At 43.6% G+C, this 7,207-nt stretch overlaps 1 long non-coding RNA gene across 1 annotated transcript in view; it reads right to left on the bottom strand.

The window, feature by feature from the left end:
• The window catches only part of LOC309643649, a 245,484-nt gene that overhangs the window by 186,524 nt on the left and 51,753 nt on the right, over positions 1–7,207 (bottom strand). The window lies entirely within an intron of this gene.

Here is a 7,207-nt window from a genome sequence, read left to right as displayed (position 1 = left end):
TCTGACTTACTTCACTCTGTATGACAGACTCTAGGTTCATCCACCTCACTGTAAATAACTCAGTTTCGTTTCTTTTTATGGCTGAGCAACATTCCATTGTATATATGTGCCACATCTTCTTTATCCATTCATCTGTCAATGGACATTTAGGTTGGTTCCATGTCCTGGCTATTGTAAATAGTGCTGCAATGAACACTGTGGTACATGTCTTTTTGAATTATGATTTTCTCAACTCTTTCTTAAATAAACCCGTCAAAAAGGCTGTGAGGCATCTAGGGGAATGGAAACAATCTCACTGAACCAGACTGTTCTTTTATGAAACATTTTGTAGCTTGTTTCATGATTTATCCTCTTTGCCTCATGTCTCTATGTCTCTTCCAAACCCCTGTTTATAGCTTTTTGTCTTAAACCACTTAAAATTACATCTCTACTTTGTCAAAAAGCAATATCAAACGTTGCTGAGGGTTTAAGACTGTATTTTCTGGAGAGATAAGATAGTAGCCCTTCAAGGTCAGGCCTCAAAATTCCTGGTACTTCTACCCATGACCTAGGGGACACCTCTCCTGAAGGTTCTGGATTCATTAAGAAACAGTTTCCATTTTCCAAGTTATGAACAAAGAGCTAAAATTGCCTCTTTTCTAACAAATCCCAAGTAAATTTTCATGCTTTAGCTGTTGCATTTACTCATAAAATTGCAGGATATGTCAAAGAACCGACCTGCATATTTCATACCATAATAAAACAAACCTGTTCACTATTATAGGCCATTTTTATGAATCCAGGATGTAGCCAAAAGAACAGAAAAGTGCAGCAAAACAAAGAAGGTCACTGGAGGTTCAATGATATCTCCATGACATGGGAACAATCTTGCCTACCATCTCTGTAAAAAGACGTGCTGATCGCAGACACATCGCTACAAAGAGTCTAAAAAATTGTCAAAAATGATTTGAAAAATATCTTCTTTGAAAAATCCTTTGCTATATGGGTTGAAACCCATTTTTTCACAGTGGTTAAGACTTTCAGGTTCTTAGACCTGGTGCCACGCCCCACGTGGTGCCTTCCTAGTTTAACTCCCAAGACTCTGACTGACCACACGTGGAACCTGTCTATTCGGAGGGATACAGGACAGGAAGCCCAGCCCACCAGGCACCCTCCTCTGTGGGGCAGTGGTCACAGCAGTCCACTTAACCCTCTGGAATCTGCTCTCCCCAGCTCTCCAGGTGATAGCTTACCTGTCAGAAAGCGGGACTGACCTCACATTGACCGAGCACAGGGCATTCCAGCCTAGAAGACTCAAGCTGCACAGGAGCCAACACTTTTGTAACAATTCCATAGGCATAACCTCCAGGGTCTCTGCAAGAAATGTGCCCAGTTACGAGCGTACAGTGAGGGAAGCCCAACACTGATTTCCCATAAGGTATTTATAGTCCAAGTGCAATTTGCCAGTCGGGGGTCATTTGGACCACAAGAAACGTTGCTTGTAATGCATGATCCAATTGCATCTGGTTGCTGGGAGAACAAGATAGGGAGTTAACCGGTGGTCAAATTCTCATCCAAAAGAGCAAAAGATTTGCCTAAACTTTTACGCAAGTTGGCATTTCCCAAAAGAAAGTTCTGTGAAGCGATTGCTTCCCTTGTGAGGTATGCATCATGGAAGGAAGGAAGGAAAGAAGGGGAGAAAGAGAGAGAGAAAGACAAAGATTTGTTGGCAAACACCGTCTAAGATTCATATATTAATGTGAATTTTGCACTTAGAGGAATTTCCCTGCACGTGTGATTTCCCTACATATTACATGCACATTGCATGCCGCTAATCTCCAGGATGCCTCACATTGTTTATTTAGCAAAAAAAAAAGTAAGCGTCCTCCCCTGCCCAGTGCCATTTTACTAAAACTAATGAGTGATGCTATTGCAAATGAACTTAGGGGATCATAGAGGATTTTTAAATAAGAAAGACTTTCTTGATTCTTCTGCATTAGCACAGGTTATATCACTGATCCTCACTGGCTCTTGAAATTTTCTTGGACTCAAGGCTCTATCTTGATTTGAATTCTGCACAGAAAAGTGGAGAATCCAAATGAACCAATCGGGGAGAGGCAACAGAACTGAAAGAAACTGAAATAAACCATTTTGGTTTTACCACATGAGATTTCACTGAAATAGAACTTAATATGCATTAGGGTGACTGGCTGGGACCCAGCAGTTTCAAACTCTGTAAGACAGAAAATCTAAAGTAGACGAAATGAACAAATATGCACGTTCAGAATATAAAATGGTGACAATAAATGCAACTCTTTTAGGCACAAGTTCCAAAGCCAACATCTCTACAAAAGTGTATATAGTATTTTCTCAGTAATTGTATACATACTGCTCTCAGTATAGATTTTTTAACTGTTGGTTATTTGGTTGTTAAACCAGGTAAGCCCATAAAAATATATGCATGAGGACATGAGTTTGTGAAGAAAATGAATTTCTGTGCATAAATGATGCCAAGGCATTAAAGATGTCTTCAACTTCTTCACAAATGCCCCTTTTATTTTTTCAATAGGAATTCAATGAACAAATAAGCTAAACAGAGACGATGTCTCCTTGTAGTATATTAAATTGAATGACTGATTCCAGGAAGGTTAGTGTTGATACTTTTTAGATGTGATCACCAGCAGCCAGCTGTGAATAAGAACTCCATAAAGAGCAGAGCTGGGGACAACAGGACACACACCTTCCATCTGATGGACCAATACAAAAGTAGAGTTTACGACTACATATTTCAAACCTTGATCAGTGAGAAATCCTGAGTCTTGGCACAAATATAAACATGGGCCATAAATTAGCCATAAAAAGGGCACTACACTTTCAGGATCTGGGGCCCTGTCTAAATTTACAAGCTGTTTGCAGAGCCTCTGAGACTAATGGCTGAATAAAATATTCCAGCCAACTAGTAAAGTAAGTATTATGCATGATTGAAAAGTACTGTAGCTGACTGCTCTGATTAATCAAGGGTGAATTACTGTCAATGTACGTAATAAATGTCACGGGCTGTTTTTCACTGAGAGGAAGCCAGGCACTCTATGGGCTCCACTGTTTTGAGAGCTGTGGATGAAACAATGATTAATTAACCATCGGGAAGTTTTATAATTCCGTAATACTTTCTGGCTAAAACAGAACAGCCTTTTAACCCACTGCCTAGGAAGGGAGCCACTCTGCCCCACCCAAATCCTCATGGCCCGGGCGAAGAGTTTTCATCAACTTCTCAGCTCTGGTTCTGTTCTGAGGTCACTTATAATATGATCATGATTAAACAAGGAGAAAACTGAGTAGTAGGTTGTCCTATTCACAGCAAGTTCAGAAGTCATCGTGACACCCACTGCCTGGGGAAGCAGAGCAAATCTGCCTGATGAAGCCTGAGTCACGTACCTCCCGGGTGTGGCCGGGCCTCTGAGCAGGCGAGCTCAGCGTAAGTGAAGGAGGCGTGTGCGGAATGCCAGGTAGTCAGGGCCCAGGAGCCAGACTGAGGCATGGCCAGGTGTGAGGAGAGCCCAGGGGAGCCAGGCTGGCTTAGGAGAGGTCAGAGACGGGCGGGGTCAGTGCAGACGGCTGGCCGGGCAGAGACCTGCCCAACAAGCAAACATCAGGGCCAGGTCAGGGGTCAGTCCAGACAGAGATGCATTTATAGTAGAGTCTTAATATACAGTTTTCGGAGATTCTTAACCCTAAATTAGGGTCCAGGTGTGTTCAAGTCTGCCCTCTGAAGTGTGATGGAAGGCAACACAGGGGCTACATTCACTGGGTTGCCAAGGGTCCCTCTGAGGACAAGACCTGTGAGCTGAGACCTGAAAGATGAGATGGATCTACGGGTAAGTGGGAGCAGCAAGGACGAGGTGGATTGGAGTTCCAAAGAAGAGCGACTGCAAAAGTATCTACAGAACAATAGGGTCAGTGAGTTCAAGGTAAGTTTGGTACCGAACAAACCTTGGGTCCGCTCACCTGACAGGCAGCAAAGCCAGTCTACTGATGCCAGTTGTGGTGGAGGAAAGTGCAGCGTATATTTGCAGGGCACCAAGCAAGGAGAATGGGCAACTAATGCTCAAAAGACCCGAACCCCCAGTGGCTATCAGGCAAAGGATTTTTAAAGGCAACTTTAGGGATGAGGGTCGCAGGGTGTGTGATCAGCTCATGAACATTCATATGATTGGTTGGTGGTGACATAACTGGGAGATATTATGGGAATCTCAATGCTCAACCTTCTCGTTCCAAGCAGTCTGGGGTCTTCGTGCTTGCGGTCAGCAGTTTCTATCTGGTGGAGTCCTGGTTTCTATAAAACCGAAGGATATGCATCAGATTGTTATCTGTATCCCTTTAGGAGGATCTAGGAGTCCTGTGACTGTTTTATCGATGAACTATTGCTCAAGTGGTTATTAATTTTCTTTCTTGACTGCTTTTCTTTTGTTTCTGCATCTTCTCACTTCTTTAATTATTCACTGTTTGAGTCTGCTCTTTGGAACTCGGGCAAGGTCTAGGAGACGAAGCTTTTTCCACAAACAATAAGCAGGGGACCCAGAGGGGCTTGTATCTGGGAAGACCCTGCCCGTTCCTGCTCGGTTTCGAGGATGAATAGGAATTGGAAAGAAAACAGATTCAGTGAGGATCAGTAAGACCTAGAGCAGAGGACAAGAAGGCAGGAGAGAATTTATTTCCTTTCTTCTCATCCTTCCCGAGACCTCCCACATGGGAGATGTGATGGATGGGGGGGTATTCAGCACCTTTTGACTTCAGTCACAAATCTGTGGCAAATTAAGAAATGCCATGTTCGTTTTTATATCATTTCTCTTATAAATAATTAACAGTAATTTGATATAATTTGAGATCACATCATGCCACCAAGCTAAACACCACCAAGCCCCAGAGAGAGAATATGATGACACTGGCTTCTGGAATGTCATCACTCCTTTTGCCCCTGTCTCCCTTCCTCTGATCTCTAGAGGAACGTGACATGCACATTTTTCAAACACCTGCACTGGCGTCTTTTGCCAAATATTCCAAGTAGCATTTTCCAGAGTCCCTAGAAAAATACTTTGGTTCACTGATCAAGTGAATTCCTTTTCCTTCAAATTTGTCCTGGATACATTTTAAGCTGTCTATCTGAAATTACTCTATATGCCAAAGTGGAAATAAAAATGGTGTTGCTAGAAAACATGTTTTCAGACTTTGCCTTCCAGAGAGGGTATTCTTTCCTGTATCTATATTGTTAGTTTCCATTCTGTTTGTAAATCTGCTAAATGCCCACTAAGTCAGTTCTCTGTCCTTATGTTTAGTAAGTTCAGTTTTTCCCTTTGCCTACATGAGAGTCCCAGCTGCTTGCGCTTGTTTGCAGAAGTGTCTAAGGCTACGGTGTCATTAGCCAGAGAGAGGAAATCACAGAAAGTTCGGCATGGAACGGGTTCTTATATGTTCATCCCAACCCATCCTCTAATTTTACTAAAGAGAAAAGTAGACTCTGAGGAAGCAAGTGGTTCCCTCAAGGCTTTACTCTGAGGTGGTGGCAGAACAAGGTCTGAGCCGTCGCAGACTCCAAATCCAACCCTCTCTCCTCTTCACCCCGAGAGAATGACAGGTGGTTACACAGCAGACGGTCTGCAGGCTGGGGGTGTGGGGGGAGGCAGAGGGACGAGATGGAGGGGGTCTGGGCACACTCTGAAGACAGGTCTTCACTTCTGAACACCCTGGGCAAAGCCATCAGACACAGAGGGAGGTCGAGAGGTCAGCTTCGTAGAAACGCAGAGTCATCTGGACTTTACAAAACAGCTCGGTCCTTCCACTAGTCTTCCCTCTATGCTCTTTTCTGCTTATTACTCTGGGGTGAGCATCTGCCCAGAGGGTACCACAGGAGAAACCTGACATTTTTAAGATCCCAATTTTATTTGATGACAAGTAATTTAAAACATTACTACTAAAACAGACATGGGGTATTTTAGGGAAAAGAATACTACATTCAACTGAATTTTTAAGATGAAAAATGAGACTGCCAAATAATCTCTGACTTGAAGAGGGTCTCTTTGAGCTACTTCTCTTATCCCCCCAGAAGGTATGCATTCATCCTCCTGTGTAAGAGTTTGAAGACTGAGGGGAAATATTCTGACCGAACAAATAATATTCTAAATCACATTTTATGATGAACCATTTTGGATCTCAAAATTATAAAACCGTATGAATGCAAGAGTCCACACATTTTTTAAGCCCTACTGAAAAACAGGTTTTTTTGCATTTGCTTCAGATTTTCCTCTGGAGATGTGTCAATTCTGACATTTTATAACAGCCGAGAGGGAGACCTTTCAGCCTCCAGTCTGGCAGCAGATCTGTCACCCCACCATCAGCCTTGACCACGGAAATGTCACACATGTGAGGAGTCAGGGAACAAGAAACAGGACTCTTGTCACTGAGGGTTGTTTTTTTTTAAAATTTTTTAAGACTCATTTATTCCTACAGAAAATAAACAACAAAATTTTGAGAGAGCTTTTTTGGTCCAAGTTAGGTGATTGTGTCTTTAATTTATCCATATGATTCTAAAATAATATTAAATTCCTACTAGGTACCAGGCAGTGGCTAGAAGCTGCATTACTGTTCGCGCAAGTTCACGTGCCAGACGCACAGAGAGGCCAAACAAACCAAAACTTTGGAGTGTGGAGCAGAGAAGGGTTTATTGCAGGGCCACGCAAGGAGACGAGGTGGCTCTTGCCCTGAAAAAGCCTTGAGCTCCCCGAAGGGCTTCCGCAAAGCCTTTTTAAAGGCCAGGAGTTGGTGGTGGGGGGTGGGAGCGGTCGCAGGGTACGTGATCCGCTCGCGCACGATTCTCTGATCGGCTGATGGTGAGGCAGCAGGGTGATGTCACAGGGGTCACAGTATCAGCCCTGAGGCTCCAGGAGGCCTGGGGCTGTGCGCTCATGATCATCAAGTAGTTCTTCCATTTGTCTGGGGGTGGGGGGCAGTTCACATCTGCAAAACAGCTCAGGAGTGTGCATCGACTACTGTTATCCAGGTACTTCAGAGAGGAGCTAACGCAGAGGATATGGGGAGGGCCTGTCCCGGGAAGGCCCCAGAGGGTCCTGCTCAGTTACAAGTCCACATTTTTTCCCTGAGGCTTTGAATTATTGTAACCAGGCAGAGGTTTTCTTATGAATGACTTTGAACCCAGGTAACAATCCAACTTATT

The sequence above is a fragment of the Balaenoptera physalus genome (assembly GCF_965194825.1).
Source record: "Balaenoptera physalus genome assembly, chromosome: 15".
In the NCBI taxonomy this organism is placed as follows: domain Eukaryota; kingdom Metazoa; phylum Chordata; class Mammalia; order Artiodactyla; family Balaenopteridae; genus Balaenoptera; species Balaenoptera physalus.
This window is presented reverse-complemented; position numbering and strand designations above follow the sequence as displayed.